The sequence below is a fragment of the Ambystoma mexicanum genome, chromosome 7q (assembly GCF_040938575.1).
Source record: "Ambystoma mexicanum isolate Mex_15411 chromosome 7q, UKY_AmexF1_1, whole genome shotgun sequence".
Classification (NCBI taxonomy): Eukaryota; Metazoa; Chordata; class Amphibia; order Caudata; family Ambystomatidae; genus Ambystoma; species Ambystoma mexicanum.
In genome coordinates this window covers 1,135,722,859-1,135,739,785 of record NC_090941.1, presented here as the reverse complement: position 1 = coordinate 1,135,739,785, position 16,927 = coordinate 1,135,722,859, and the positions used below count along the sequence as shown (strand labels likewise).

Here is a 16,927-nt window from a genome sequence, read left to right as displayed (position 1 = left end):
AGGGTTACATGTTCATTAAGTCGTGCCGGTGAGACTTAATGCAGGACAGCCTTGTCTCCACATGCCTCTTGGAGCTGATAATAGGGTAGTATGATCATTAAGTCATGCCGGTGAGACTTAATGCAGTGCAGCCTTGTCTCCACATGGCCTCTGGAATCTGATAATAGTGTTGCATGATCATTAAGTCGTGCCGGTGAGACTTAATGCAGTGCAGCCTTGTCGCCACATCCCTTTGGAAGCTGATAATAGGGTTGCATGATCATTAAGTCGTGCAGGTGAGTCTTAATGCAGTACAGCCTTGTCTCCACATGCCTCTTGGAGCTGATAACAGGGTAGCATGATCATTAAGTCATGCCGGTGAGACTTAATGCAGTGCAGCCTTGTCTCCACATGGCCTCTGGAAGCTGATAATAGGGTTGCATGATCATTAAGTGGTGCCGGTGAGACTTAATGCAGTGCAGTGTTGGGGAATTCCACATGGCCTCTTAAAGCTGATAATAGGGTTGCATGATCATTAAGTCGTGCTGGTGAGACTTAATGCAGTGCAGCCTTGTCTCCACATGGCCTCTGGAAGCTGATAATAGGGTTGCATGATCATTAAGTGGTGCTGGTGAGACTTAATGCAGTGCAGCCTTGTCTCCACATCCCTTTGGAAGCTGATAATAGAGTTGCATGATCATTAAGTGGTGCCGGTGAGACTTAATGTAGTGCCGTGTTGAGGAATTCCGCATGCCTCTGGGAGCTGATAATAGGGTTGCATGATCATTAAGTCGTGCTGGTGAGACTTAATGCAATGCAGCCTTGTTTCCACATGCCTCTGGAAGCTGATCATAGGGTTGCATGATCATTAAGTCATGCCGGTGAGACTTAATGCAGTTCAACCTTGTCTCCACATGCCTCTAGAATCTGATAATAGGGTTGCATGATCATTAAGTCGTGCCGGTCAGACTTAATGCAGTGCAACCTTGTCTCTACATGCCTCTAGAATCTGATAATAGGGTTGCATGATCATTAAGTCGTGCCAGTAAGACTTAATGCGGTGCAGCCTTGTCTCCACATGGCTTCTGGAAGCAGATGATAGGGTTGCATGATCAGTAAGTCATGCCGATGAGACTTAATGCAGTGCAGCCTTGTCTCACATGCCTCTGGAAGCTGATAATAGGGTTGCATGATCATTAAGTTGTGCCAGTGATACTTAATGCAGTGCGGCCTTGTCTCCACATGGCCTCTGGAAGCTGATAATAGGTTTGCATGATCATTAAGTCGTGCCGGTGAGACTTAATACAGTGCAGCCTTATCTCCACATGCCTCTGGAAGCTGATAATAGGGTTGCATGATCACTAAGTTGTGCCGGTGAGACTTAATGCAGTGCAGCCTTGTCGCCACATCCCTTTGGAAGCTGATAATAGGGTTGCATGATCATTAAGTCGTGCCGGTGAGACTTAATGCAGTACAGCCTTGTCTCCACATGCCTTTGGGAGCTGATAATAGGGTTGCATGATCATTAAGTGGTGCCGGTGAGACGTAATGCAATGCAGCCTTGTCTCCACATGCCCCTGGAAGCTGATAATAGGGTTGCATGATCATTAAGTCATGCCAGTGAGACTTAATGCAGTTCAACCTTGTCTCCACATGCCTCTAGAATCTGGTAATAGGGTTGCATGATCATTAAGTCCTGCCGGTGAGACTTAATGCAGTGCAGCCTTGTCTCCACATGCCCCTGGGAGCTGATAATAAGGTTGCATGATCATTAAGTCGTGCCAGTGATACTTAATGCAGTGCAGCCTTGTCTCCACATGGCCTCTGGAAGCTGATAATAGGGTTGCATGATCATTAAGTCGTGCCGGTGAGACTTAATGCAGTGTAACCTTGTCTTCACATGCCTCTAGAATCTGATAATAGGGTTGCATGATCATTAAGTCGTGCCGGTGATACTTAATGCAGTGCAACCTTGTCTCCACATGGCCTCTGGAAGCTGATAATAGGGTTGCATGATCAGTAAGTCGTGCCGCTGGGACTTAATGCAGTGCAGCCTTGTCTCCACATGCCTCTGGGAGCTGATAATAGGGTTGCATTATCATTAAGTTGTGCTGGTGATACTTACTGCAGTGCAGCCTTGTCTCCACATGGCCTCTGGAAGCTGATAATAGGGTTGCATGATCATTAAGTCGTGCCAGTGAGACTTAATGCAGTGCAGCCTTGTCGCCACATCCCTTTGGAAGCTGATAATAGGGTTGCATGATCATTAAGTGTTGACGGTGAGACTTAATGTAGTGCAGTGTTGAGGAATTCCACATGCCTCTGGGAGCTGATAATAGGGTTGCATGATCATTAAGTCATGCTGCTGAGACTTAATGCAGTGCAGCCTTGTCTCCACATGGCCTCTGGAAGCTGATAATAAGGTTGCATGATCATTAAGTGGTGCCGGTTAGACTTAATGCAGTGCAGCCTTGTCTCCATATGGCCTCTGGAAGCTGGTAATAGGGTTACATGATCATTAAGTCGTGCCGGTGAGACTTAATGCAGTGCAGCCTTGTCTCCACATCCCCCTTGGAGCTGATAATAGGGTTGTATGATCATTAAGTCGTGCCGGTGAGACTTAATGCAGTGCAGCCTAGTCGCCACATCCCTTTGGAAGCTGATAATAGGGTTGCATGATCATTAAGTCTTGTCGGTGAGACTTAATGCAGTGCAGCCTAGTCGCCACATCCCTTTGGAAGCTGATAATAGGGTTGCATGATCATTAAGTGGTGCCGGTGAGACTTAATGTAGTGCCGTGTTGAGGAATTCTGCATGCCTCTGGGAGCTGATAATAGGGTTGCATGATCATTAAGTCATGCTGGTGAGACATAATGCAATGCAGCCTTGTCTCCACATGCCTCTGGAAGCTGATAATAGGGTTGCATGATCATTAAGTCATGCCAGTGAGACTTAATGCAGGTCAACCTTGTCTCCACATGCCTCTAGAATCTGATAATAGGGTTGCATGATCATTAAGTCCTGCCGGCGAGACTTAATGCAGTGCAGCCTTGTATCCACATGCCTCTAGAATCTGATAATAGGGTTGCATGATCAGTGAGTCGTGCCGGTGAGACTTAATGCAGTGCAGCCTTGTCTCCACATGCCTCTGGGAGCTGATAATAGGGTTGCATGATCATCAAGTTGTGCCGGTGGTACTTAATGCAGTGCAGCCTTGTCTCCACATGGCCTCTGGAAGCTGATAATAGGGTTGCATGATCATTAAGTCGTGCCGGTGAGACTTAATGCAGTGTAACCTTGTCTCCACATGCCTCTAGAATCTGATAATAGGGTTGCATGATCATTAAGTCGTGCCGGTGATACTTAATGCAGTGCAGCCTTGTCTGCACATGGCCTCTGGAAGCTGATAATAGGGTTGCATGATCATTAAGTCGTGCCAGTGAGACTTAATGCAGTGCAGCCTTGTCACCACATCCCTTTGGAAGCTGATAATAGGGTTGCATGACCATTAAGTGGTGACGGTGAGACTTAATGTAGTGCAGTGTTGAGGAATTCCACATGCCTCTGGGAGCTGATAATAGGGTTGCATGATCATTAAGTCATGCTGGTGAGACTTGATGCAGTGCAGCCTTCTCTCCACATGGCCTCTGGAATCTGATAATAGTGTTGCATGATCATTAAGTGGTGCCGGTGAGACTTAATGCAGTGCAGCCTTGTCTCCATATGGCCTCTGGAATCTGATAATAGGGTTACATGTTCATTAAGTCGTGCCGGTGAGACTTAATGCAGGACAGCCTTGTCTCCACATGCCTCTTGGAGCTGATAATAGGGTAGTATGATCATTAAGTCATGCCGGTGAGACTTAATGCAGTGCAGCCTTGTCTCCACATGGCCTCTGGAATCTGATAATAGTGTTGCATGATCATTAAGTCGTGCCGGTGAGACTTAATGCAGTGCAGCCTTGTCGCCACATCCCTTTGGAAGCTGATAATAGGGTTGCATGATCATTAAGTCGTGCAGGTGAGTCTTAATGCAGTACAGCCTTGTCTCCACATGCCTCTTGGAGCTGATAACAGGGTAGCATGATCATTAAGTCATGCCGGTGAGACTTAATGCAGTGCAGCCTTGTCTCCACATGGCCTCTGGAAGCTGATAATAGGGTTGCATGATCATTAAGTGGTGCCGGTGAGACTTAATGCAGTGCAGTGTTGGGGAATTCCACATGGCCTCTTAAAGCTGATAATAGGGTTGCATGATCATTAAGTCGTGCTGGTGAGACTTAATGCAGTGCAGCCTTGTCTCCACATGGCCTCTGGAAGCTGATAATAGGGTTGCATGATCATTAAGTGGTGCTGGTGAGACTTAATGCAGTGCAGCCTTGTCTCCACATCCCTTTGGAAGCTGATAATAGAGTTGCATGATCATTAAGTGGTGCCGGTGAGACTTAATGTAGTGCCGTGTTGAGGAATTCCGCATGCCTCTGGGAGCTGATAATAGGGTTGCATGATCATTAAGTCGTGCTGGTGAGACTTAATGCAATGCAGCCTTGTTTCCACATGCCTCTGGAAGCTGATCATAGGGTTGCATGATCATTAAGTCATGCCGGTGAGACTTAATGCAGTTCAACCTTGTCTCCACATGCCTCTAGAATCTGATAATAGGGTTGCATGATCATTAAGTCGTGCCGGTGAGACTTAATGCAGTGCAGCCTTGTCGCCACATCCCTTTGGAAGCTGATAATAGGGTTGCATGATCATTAAGTCTTGTCGGTGAGACTTAATGCAGTGCAGCCTAGTCGCCACATCCCTTTGGAAGCTGATAATAGGGTTGCATGATCATTAAGTCGTGCAGGTGAGTCTTAATGCAGTACAGCCTTGTCTGCACATGGCCTCTGGAAGCTGATAATAGGGTTGCATGATCATTAAGTGGTGCTGGTGAGACTTAATGCAGTGCAGCCTTGTCTCCACATCCCTTTGGAAGCTGATAATAGGGTTGCATGATCATTAAGTGGTGCCGGTGAGACTTAATGTAGTGCCGTGTTGAGGAATTCCACATGCCTCTGGGAGCTGATAATAGGGTTGTATGATCATTAAGTCGTGCTGGTGAGACTTAATGCAGTGCAGCCTTGTCTCCACATGGCCTCTGGAAGCTGATAATAGGGTTGCATGATCATTAAGTGGTGCTGGTGAGACTTAATGCAGTGCAGCCTTGTCTCCACATCCCTTTGGAAGCTGATAATAGGGTTGCATGATCATTAAGTGGTGCCGGTGAGACTTAATGTAGTGCCGTGTTGAGGAATTCCGCATGCCTCTGGAAGCTGATCATAGGGTTGCATGATCATTAAGTCATGCCGGTGAGACTTAATGCAGTTCAACCTTGTCTCCACATGCCTCTAGAATCTGATAATAGGGTTGCATGATCATTAAGTCGTGCCGGTGAGACTTAATGCAGTGCAGCCTTGTATCCACATGCCTCTAGAATCTGATAATAGGGTTGCATGATCAGTAAGTCGTGCCGGTGAGACTTAATGTAGTGCAGTGTTGAGGAATTCCACATGCCTCTGGGAGCTGATAATAGGGTTGCATGATCATTAAGTTGTGCCGGTGATACTTAATGCAGTGCAGCCTTGTCTCCACATGCCTCAGGAAGCTGATAATAGGGTTGCATGATCATTAAGTCGTGCCGGTGAGCCTTAATGCAGTGCAACCATGTCTCCACATGGCCTCAGGAAGCTGATAATAGGGTTGCATGATCATTAAGTCGTGCCGGTGAGACTTAATGCAGTGCAGCGTTTCCAGAAGCATTCCGACTAGCAGAGGGGTCAGACAGGGGCGCATTTTAGCCCCCGTCTTTTCAACCTTTATATTTCTGATTTGGGTGAATATCTGGACCCAGTGGTGTTTGTTCCTCCCAAAAGGAATGGCCTTGCCATTACGTGGCTGAGCTACGCTGATGACCTTCTCATTTTTGATTTGGGGCTTACTTCTCTTACTGCCAGAGAGAAGTGGAGCATTTTATCATTACATCGTAGACCTCCACCCCCCTGGCAGCTATCCAGTATGACTTGGGGCTTACTACTCTTACTGCCATAGAGACGTGGAGCGTCTTATCATTACATCGTAGACCTCCACCCCCCCCCTGGCAGCTATCTGCTTGGGATTTTTTATAACTCTCCGCTTACCTTCACCAGCTTGCTACCACCACCTGCAAACACATGCACTAATGTGCCCATCCTTTGTTTGCTAAAGCATGCATCCAATCATGGGGAATTAGCATCCTAATATTTTCTTTTCTTCTGGTCCACTCTGGTTACAATTTCCATATTTAGTGTAGGGCTGGGCACACTCATTTTACCACTGGCGGTATCAAAGTCACTTTCCCAACCTTTACCCTCTATGCATTACAAGAATAAACAAATTGCACAATAACCAACCATGGAGTTTTTGTGAATCTATGATTTGCTTTATACCTTTTCTGCAAACCAACAAAACAACACAGAGAACAATATGACTGTGCACGTTCATTAGATACATGTAAAACTTTGGAAAGGGAACATATTTCAGCTTAGCAGAAAATACTGTTTTCACAACATGTCAATGCAATGGGTTTACATTCACAGCTATGTTAGTGTCACTTCCCTGCCTTCTTTCACACCAGGCAAAAAGCTCTGCTCCTCGCCCAGCGAAGCAGACCTCTCCTTTTGACAGCTTTTCAAAGCACACTTTTTTTTATAGTCAACCTTGCCATATAACTACTGTTGCTTTGGGAGTGCGGTAAAATCTCTTTTTACAAATTGCTACTTTCATACAGGAAAATACATTTGTTCTCCAGTGTATTAAAAGAAAGGGATGTTCCTCTTTTGCTAATTAGTATAAGATTATCTAAAATATGTAAGAATCTCTCTTTGTTTGGCACTTAATGCTTACCAAGTGATTGATTTCACTTTGTCTGTGCGGCAGGGTGCAGGTCATCTCTCCCCTCAGCTGTAATAAGGACTAAGGAAACAATAGCCCGACAACCTCCTTCTGGTGCTGCCCAGCTCAGCACAAACATTGCAGCTTTTCAGCACACACAAAGCCAACCTGTAAGGCCTCGGATCCCAGGATGTGGCTTTCTTTTCTCTTTTGAACCTGATACTCCTCCTTTGCAGCATTTTGAAACCCCATTTTGCTTCCCTGCCTTTTACTTATATCTGCATGAAGAAAACATATGTTTTCAACAGCAATTTCACACCTGCTTTCATGGCGTCATGCATCAACCCTCTGCTTCTTCCCAGTGAAATGTATACAACGTTGTGCTCGGTAGCCCCGGAAAGATATTTGAAACACTTTCATTCTCATTTCCTTCAGTGGAATCTCTAAACAATGGCTGCTTTAGGCAGATTGATACTGCAAATTCATCACGCAGCCTTCCGTCCACACACTGTGGATGGATTTGCAATTTTGTGCATTTTATTTTCCAAACCAGCATGGCAGAGTCTGTCCCTGCATTCAGTATCTACACCCCCAGTTTGCACCCATAGTTTGCACCATTCTAATCACTAATAATGTTAGGATGCTCAGATTAGTTGTTAATAGGTTAGACAGTAGAGGCTATATGTATTTGTGACTACGCTGCATTACACTTATGCTCCTTAGCGCAATCAATTCAAGCTACACTATGCTCACAAATGTCTTTGGTTTGTATGGATTGTCATCAGTGTCTCACCGCAGTGCAAAGCTGCACGCACCAGCTGTAGGCTGCAACAGCATCATACACTTTCTATAGGAGTCTGAGGTGCCGCTAACATTCTTTCATGTCCACAATGAACACCACATGTTCCTACAGATCTGCACAATGACAGTCAGTCAACCAATGTGACATTCATAAAAGCATGAAGGTCCTTTTGCATCTCTTTGTTGAGATCCTTGGAGCTTCAGGAGGATGACCTCATTGCAAATCCCTTGAGGGTTAAGACCTTTCTGTACGATGAATACTGGACTCAAATCATGGAGAAATTCCTTGGCTACGAGTCACTGGAGCACCTCCAGTATGATTATAAGAGACATGGAATCGTGGTGCCTTTTCTTACCATTTATGCCAATAGAATAATGATATGATATGACATTTATAACGCGCCTATACACAAGTGTTTCAAGGTGCGACGAGGCAAGGGAGGGGGAACAGAGGGAAGACGGACAACAATCTTACTAGGTCAGGTGTCATTCAGATCGTGCAAATGCCAGGGAAGGGGGAAAGAAATGTGCGAGGGGGGGGAGTGCAGTACATGGGATAATAAAATAATTACATAAAATAAATAAAGAACGTCCAGCTGGTGGCAAGTGCAGGGTGAGTGCAGACATAAGTGCTGGTTTGGGGACTGTAGGGATACAGAAAACAGTCCCCAGGTGCAGGGTAGCGCAAGCGTGCAACTGGCAGTGCTTTTCGTCCGAGATCAGATGGGTGGACAGGTAACCCGTGCAGTCTCAGTATCAGCCAGGCCTTCAGCAGGGGAGAGGGAGAGAGAAAGCGGAAGCAAATAGGAAGGTTTTTAGGTGCTTCCGGAACTGAAGATGGTTCTCCTCAAGTTTCAGGGAGGCGGGGAGGCTGTTCCAGAGGGAGGCCCAACCCAGAGAGAGAGAGAGATCTACCGCAAACTCGTTGCTTGGAGAAGCGACTGACCCTGAGGAATTTGGGGGCGGATGAGCAAAGTGCTCGAGAGGGAAGATATTTAGGAAGAGCAAGTTGAAGGTATTGAGGCCCTCGGCCCCAGAAAGCCTTGTGGATGATGAAGAGGGTTTTGAACTTAATCCTCGCAGCCACTGGGAGCCAGTGCAGAGATGTTGGGACTGGAGAGATACGATCCCTGGGCTTGAGGCCAAGGACAAGTCTTGCAGTCCTGTTCTGGATGAGTTGCACAGGGCGTAGAGTAGAAGCAGGCTGATTTAGAAAGAGGCTGTTGCAATAGTCCAGCCTGGAGAGAACCAGAGCTCTGGAGACAGTGAGCTTCTGGGGGAAGGAGAGGAAAGGAAGAATACCTCTGAGGAGAATAATGAGAAGGCAGTTCTTGAGATTCAGGTGGAAATAAAGATACGGTCACATACAAAGTTAAAACATACAGTGTTGATTCCGTACATCGTCGGACTCTGTGGAAGCACTGAATCATTGGTTGGCATCTTGTCCTGCCCTTAGCACCAAATGGCAGTGTTATTGAGGGAAACATGTGCATTACCGAAATGCAGGCTGGCCGGATATGTTCTGGAAGGACTGTTTAGCAGGGAGAAAGTCTGCACTTGTGATTGGAATTGTGGGATGTGTAAATTGCTTGCAATCAAATGAAAATATTCCCCATAGATGAAGGCTGCTGTCTTTTAGTAAACGCTCTCAACTGCGATATGTCATAATGACTAATGGTTTGAATGTTTTTTCAGAACAGTATGGTTTGCATTTCTTTCTGTTCTTCTTAAGTGTAGTTCTGAATTGTATGATTCTTGAATTGTAGGAAATTATATTTCAGTATAATTAATATTTCTGATTCTTGTAATTGTATGAATTGTAAGAGATCTTATTCAATTCTGACACAGTTTAAAAAAAATGGACTCTAATTTATTTGAACTTTGTTTTAGCATTTGTTAAAGTTTATTTGATAAACCATAAAATAAAATATATATTTGTTACCGCAATTTAGCTTATTAAAAGTAATACCTGGGCCTCCACTCGTTGCTGTCACTCCCATCTTCTATTCACTGCACCTGCCTCACCTTAGAAACACACATTCCCCTGTATCCGCCCTCCTACGTTGGTCCGTACCGTGGACCTGTTTATGCCCTCTGAGATACACATGAACCAGCACTTGTGTAATATCTACTTGGGTTCAATGAGTTTAGCAGGATGACCACAGTTTGACATGAGTGGCAGCAGAGAGGAGAGAGCATGCTTTCAGCACACCATCTTCCCAAGACATAATTATTAAAAGTGTTGCTGTGCATAGCAATGACAATGCTTCCCTTTTCCCAATCCCACATAGTCCCACTGTAATCTCACAACACAGGATATTGGAATTCATAATCACTAGCAGTGATATCATGGGCAAGGGTTCTCTGCCTCCCCCGTGTCATATAAGAACTGAGGGGAGCAAGAAAAGCCCAGCACCCGAGGCACATGTAACAATAGCTTCCCTGAAAGGGCAGGAGCTGTGATTCTGGCTACTTGTGAAAGCTTTGGCTCTGGTGCTGCCACCGGCCCCACTGCATGTGACCACACAGGAACCATCGTTCTGTTATGGAGCTGTCATGGCGATGGTCAGGGGGTATTGGTTGGTGCTGCACTTGTGTTTCCTTAGGGGGTGGCTACCTTTATTTTTGCTGTTGCATACCTTTCCCTCATGCCTTCCCTCCCTACCCCCTGCACTGCTGGTTTTAGGGGACAGCTCATGGAGTGTGAAAAAGGCACGGGGCCATAGACATCATCACATTATGATTGGGCAGCTATCAGTCATGGGGTATATTCCACCTCCTGTACCTAGTGGCATCATAAACTCAAGCTCTGCTTTCAGTGTCTATCAGATTTCACTCCGAACCTCTGGATGGAATATAGTCCCATAGTTGATAGCTACTCATTGATAATTCATTTTTTCCCCAATTAATTTCATGTTTTAGAAAAATACTGCATCAAAAAGTGAAAGTGAAATTCATGCCCAGGTCTCATCTATTCATGTATGGGGGGCAAATGCGACTAGATTTGTACTGAATATTGTACATGTAAGTCTGTGTAGAATTCTCCCAACAAGTACATTTTTTCCATGTCTCCCTCCTGATTGGTGAAGGCTCACGAGCGTGGCTTCACAAAGGATCACCCGATGAGTTTGTGGGCGGGTTGGAAAATAAGGATTAACAGCTCTGTGGTAGATCTATTGATTTTTAGGCTGTATGATGACATACCATAATAATGCATTCCCCTGCTTCTTTCAACAGAGAATGATCAGCCATCAAAGGATGCATGCTGGGGAAAAGTCCTACAAGTGCACTAAATGTGATGAGCACTTTAATCGCACATCAAAGCTGAGAAGGCATCAGAGATTCCACACAGGTGAAAAAGCTTTCAAGTGCTCGGAGTGTGATAAAAGCTTCACTCGAGGCTCACATCTGCACCCTCATCAGAGCATCCATACTGGAGGGCGGCCCTACCAGTGCTTAGAGTGTGAGAAAAGCTTCATTCAGAGCTCACATCTGCATCAGCATCAGAGGATCCATACTGGGGAGCGACCTTACCAGTGTACAGAGTGTGGGAAAAGCTTCACTCAGGGCTCACATCTGCAGCAGCATCAGAAGATCCATACTGGGGAGAGACCCTACCAGTGTACAGAGTGTGGGAAAAGCTTCACCTATAGCTCAGATCTGGTGGAGCATCAAAAGATCCATACTGGGGAGCGACCCTACCAGTGTATGGAGTGTGAGAAGAGCTTCACTGACAGATCTAATCTTCATCAGCATCAGAGGATCCACACTGGAGTGCGGCCATACCAGTGTACAGAGTGTGGGAAAAGCTTCACTCGGAGCTCAAATCTGCAGAACCATCAGAGGATCCATACTGGGGAGCGGCCATACCAGTGTACAAAGTGTGTGAAAAGCTTCACTCAGAGCTCAAATCTGTACCAGCATCAGAAGATCCATACTGGGGAGCGACTATACCAGTGTATGCAGTGTGTGAAAAGCTTCACTCAAAGCTCAGACCTGCAGAAGCATCAGACGATCCATACTGGGGAGCGGCCATACCAGTGTACAGAGTGTGATAAAAGATTCACTCTGAGCTCAAATTTAAAGCAGCATCAGAAGATCCATACTGGGGTGCGACCATACCAGTGTACAGAGTGTGGGAAAAGCTTCACTCAGAGCTCCAATCTAAAGCAGCATCAGAAGATCCATACACGGGAGCGGCCCTACTAGTGTACTTAGTATGATAAAAGCTTCACTCTGAGCTCACATCTGCACCAGCATCAGAAGATCCATACTGGGGGGCCATACCAGTGTAGAGTGTGAGAAAAGCGTCACTTGCATCTCGGTTCTGAACATGCATCAGAGGATCCATGCAGGGGTGAAGCCCTATCTATGCACATAATGCAAGAAAAGCTTCAGTGGCCAATGAACTCTGACTGGCCATAAAAAGGTACATACTGGGAAGCTGCTTTACCAGTGGTCATAGTGTGGGAAGAACTTCACTTGTAGATCGAGTCTGATCCATCATCAGACAATCCATACAGGGGTGAAGCCCTTTTAGTGCACAGAGAACAAGCAAAGCTTCAGTGAGCATTCAAATCTGAGGCACCATCAAAGGATCCAAACTAGGGAGAAGTTCTATGGGTTTATAGAATGGTGTAAGCATTTTAATCCTGCATCAAACCTGATGACTCAGAAGAGATCCCACACTGGAGAGCGACCACACCCCTGTACAGAGTGTGCGAAAAGCTTCACTCCCAGTTTAAATCTTTAAAAGCATCAGAGGTTCCATATTGGAGAGCGACCACACCAGTGTACAGAGTGTGAGAAGATCTTCACTCAGAGAACATGTCTTGATAGAAATCGAAGGCACCATTCTAGAGATTGACCATATAAGTGTACAGAGTGAAAGAAGCTTCATTTATATTGTTAAAAGGCATGTATAGTGGACTCCCCTATCCACATCAAAGGATGCATACTGGATTGGTTAGCTAACCATAACTGTGGTGTTGACATCAGTTCAAACACCCCACGCCCATGGACAGACCACCATCTCATCCATTTCCACATTCCCTTAAAGGTCGCAACCCAACAAAACCCTTGTATGCCAACCGCCATTGCAAGGTCAAAAGAACTGCTTACCAAAGACAGAATTCTCCCCCTCTTGGGAGCATCAGCACTAGCAAAGCCTCTCTCAAACAACCCCACATAATTGGTTAATTTCTACAACACCATTCTCAAAGAATCAGTTGACACCATTGCCCCTCCAGAGAGAAAAAAAAAAAAGCAAAAAGTATCAAACACGCCCACTCCTGGTATAATCAAGACCTCCTCGACTTAAAAGCACTCAAAAGGCAAACCCTGAACAAATGGCAATCATGCCCTTCTGCCTCCACACATGACTCCTACCTCTGCATTGCCATCGACTCTGCAAAAGCTGCCGCTTACATCATCAGACTTGACAAAGCTAAATCCCAATCCAAGGAACTGTTCGCCATCTTCAACGAGCTTGTTGCCCCCCCCCCATCCACACATCAAACAGTAAAGGACGAGAAATGGTGTAATGACATCCAACATGCTATGTTGGGCAGAATTAATTTACTCCAAGAAAAAATAAAAACCAACTTCAACAACCTGCCCAAGGTTACCCCCCAACACACACAGCTTCTGAACTTAATCCCACTAACCCTCTTGACTCCAAGCCCCCCGTCGCATTTTACCTTCAGAAATGTAACCATATCAATCATGCATATATAAAACCATTGCTATGCAAAGGTGATATCTGTCCAGCAAGCATTATCAAAGACTGTACTGTAGTACCAGCCCCCTTCATCACAGCCTTTATTAATGCATCATTCGCATCGGGCACAGTACCCTCTTCCCTTAAAGAAGCATGGGTCCGGCCACTGCTAAAAAAGCCCACACTGGACCCTGACTCCCCAAACAACTATAGGCCCATAACCATTGTGCCATTCCTGTTGAAAATCCTTGACAAGGCTGCATATTTGCAGATCCAGTCCTACCTTGAATTGCACAACATGCTGGGAAAGAGGCAATCGGCTTTCGCCCCCGGCATGGTACTGAGTCAGCCTTGCTCGACTTAAAAAATCAACTACTAGAAAACATGGACAAAGGCAAATCTATGCTTCTCCTGCTCCTTGACCTGTCGGCAGCATTAAACCTGGTTGACCACAAGATCCTAGGGAAAAACCTCACAGGCTCTGCACACTTCTCACGTGAGGCCACCACCTGGATAACATCCTTCCTGGAGGGCCGAGCCATGAGGGTCTTCTCAGACCAGGCATCAGCCGCTCCTTCCCCTATTGGGTGTGGTGTACCACAAGGCTCATGCACCTCCCCTAGGCTCTACAACCTATTCATCCTACCACTATTCAATGACCTAGAAGACTTTGGCATAACGTTCACCAATTATGCCGATGATACACACATTCTTCTCCCACTAACTGGTAACTACCAGCAAGACCTCAGAACTCTACAAAACACATATGCTATCATCCAGGCCTGGATGGCAGCAAATGGCCTCTGTCTCAATGGGGACAAAACTTAAATCCTACTGGTTGGCCCCAAGGAGACCCTCAAATAAACTAGACAGTAACTATTGTATCTTCAAAATAGAGAACACTGTAGTCGCAGTCTTGGCTGCTGTAAAAACTCTGGGAGTTTTTCTGGACTCAACCTATCTATGGACAGATAAGTCAGCTATATCTCGTCCTCAGCAGCACATACAACCAAAATTATGAATGCTGTAAAACCCCCACCTCTCAGCCAAGAACTGCCTCAGCATCGCCAGAGCGACCATAGGCGCAAAACAAGACGATTGTAATGTCCTCCTACTCGGCACATCCGCCAAAAACATCAACAGATCAGCACCCACCTAGCTAGTGGAACAAATACACTAAGTTCAAACACTCAGACCTAAATGTGACATATACTCACACCAACTCACAATTCCTACCTTTAACAGAACCAAAGCCGGTGGGTCCAGCTTTGAGGTATTAGCACCAAAATATTGGAACTCACTCCCACTTGAACTCAGAACAGAAACCTCTCTCATGGCTTTCAGAAAGGTACTGAAGACCAAACTATTCAGCTAAACCGCACCTGCTCCGCTGTTCCCCTGTAACCTTGGAACATGAGTATCATATGTGCATAACCAATGAACCTGCACCTAAGTACTGTACCTATGTTTCAACCTGCTGCCAAGTGAATATTCTGTAACAGCGCCTTGATGCCCTAGGGCAGTTTGTATGCTTTATAAATGGAAATAAATCAAAAATAAAATAAATTACTAAGTGGCATAATTCTTTGTCTGCAATCCTATTGTAACCCCGAGACTGTCTAACCAAGTCGGGGAATGTAACTATATCCTTCCAGTGGAGATGAATTGCACCAGGAATGGTCCAGAGATTCCTTCAAGTGATCAACTGTTAAATAATCAACTATCTACTGGCCAATCAGAAGTGGAAGACTGCTTGCAAGTCCCTTTTGTTATCACTGAAGGAATCAAAATGTCCAATCGCTTTGATGCAATAACTAATTTGGTCAAGGCGCAGTGTACTGGCATAGTGGACCCTAATCCATATAATACTGTTGCCACCCCCATATTGAACCATGATGGGCAAAATGGAAATCGAGTCCCAGACCCCTCGCGTTTAGCACACAGTGGGGGGCTTCTTCCAGTTGCTTTATGTTAATGGCTGAAATTAGAAGTTTGCGACAATCTATTGGTTATTTAAAAAAAGAGTTTGGCATAATCAAGCAAAATCTGAAAAACCAAACTACTTTGTTGAACCCACATGTGGGTCGGCCACCACCTAGGATCTCTGTGTCTACCCATTTACTGCTGACTAATCAAATGCCTGCTGCTAACGGAATCCCATTTTCCAGGTGATTGAAAATCATATTAAAAGCCATTCATCCCCACACATGGGCCATGTGCCACCTAAAAATTAGGTGGTTGTGAAACTGAAAACCTCAGGAGACGGTGGATGCCAAAACAATATTTTATTCTAATGGGTAATGGGTCCTTAACAAAACAAAGAGTATCGTCCTCTGGTTTCCTTCACCAGTGATTGACCCTTCCAAAGTAGATTTGAAGCAGTTCCCAACTTTATCCTATCTCGGGGTATCCGGATAGGCCCACCACTCCGATCTTCGTTCCTCGTCCTCTTCTCTTTCCTGGAAAATGAGAGCACACTGTCAGTTTCTTTTGGCGCGCTTTTAAAGGGTTCCCTAGGTTTAAGTCCCCACCAATCAGCATCAGCTTTGCCTGGCTTACGCCTTATTGGCTGCTGAGGGTTTGTCCCGCCTCCCTTAAAGGCTGCCGTGTCAGCGTACGCCTTTTCCTGTTGCCGGAGCTGATCACGTGATCGCGGCCGCGATCGCGTTGTGTATGGGCGTGCTCTGGGTGCCTTCCAGCCGCAGCCCGCTCCGGGGCCGCCGCGGGGCACGTCACGCCGAAGGGCCGGTCGCCCCCACACCAGGCTGCCATGGAGCGCCTGCGCCCTCGTTCCCCCTCCTTCGGGATCGGGTCTCCCGTCAGGTAAGCGCAGTTGTGACGCGCCGCAGTTCCGAGCCGCGGCTCGCGCTTCCTCGCTCTCGGCGCTCATGACAGCCGAGAGCGAGGGAGCCGACCCGCGGCTCTCAGGGCCCCCGATCGCCGCTGTAGCCAACATATGCTGCCGGCGCCGAGGCGCATCCCCACACATCCCCACCCCAGTCCCAGGCCGTTCGGGCCGGGAAGCACACCTAGATAGGTAGTCGGCCACCAGCTGAAACCTGGCTGGTTTGTGCAATGTAAGGAAGTCAAAAGGCTGAAGGGAGAGGAACCAGCGGAGCACCCTCTGGTTGGTATCTTTATGTTGTGCAAGCCACTGCAAGGGGGCGTGGTCCGTGTACAAGGTGAACCGGCGACCCAGTAGGTAGTATTTAAGGGAGTCGATGGCCCATCGGATGGCCAAACATTCCTTCTCAATGGTTGAATAGGCAGTCTCATGTGGCAGCAACTTCCGGCTGATAAAGCATATAGGACGTAGGGCGTCCCCCCGGTCTTGTGAGAGTACAGCCCCTAAACCTTGGTTCGAGGCGTCAGTTTGCAGGTAAAAATGTTTTTGAAAGTCCGGGCAACAAAGTACAGGATTCGATGAAATCCTATGTTTCAGGAGTTCTATGGCGTTCAGGGCGTTCGGGTTGTTGGTTAGATTCGGAACACCTTTGAGCCTTTAAGCATCGGT

At 46.4% G+C, this 16,927-nt stretch overlaps 1 pseudogene; it reads left to right on the top strand.

The window, feature by feature from the left end:
* LOC138528690 (zinc finger protein 850-like) overlaps window positions 1–14,979 on the top strand; it is a 189,130-nt pseudogene extending 174,151 nt beyond the window's left edge.
* Window positions 14,980–16,927: the final 1,948 nt, after the last annotated feature.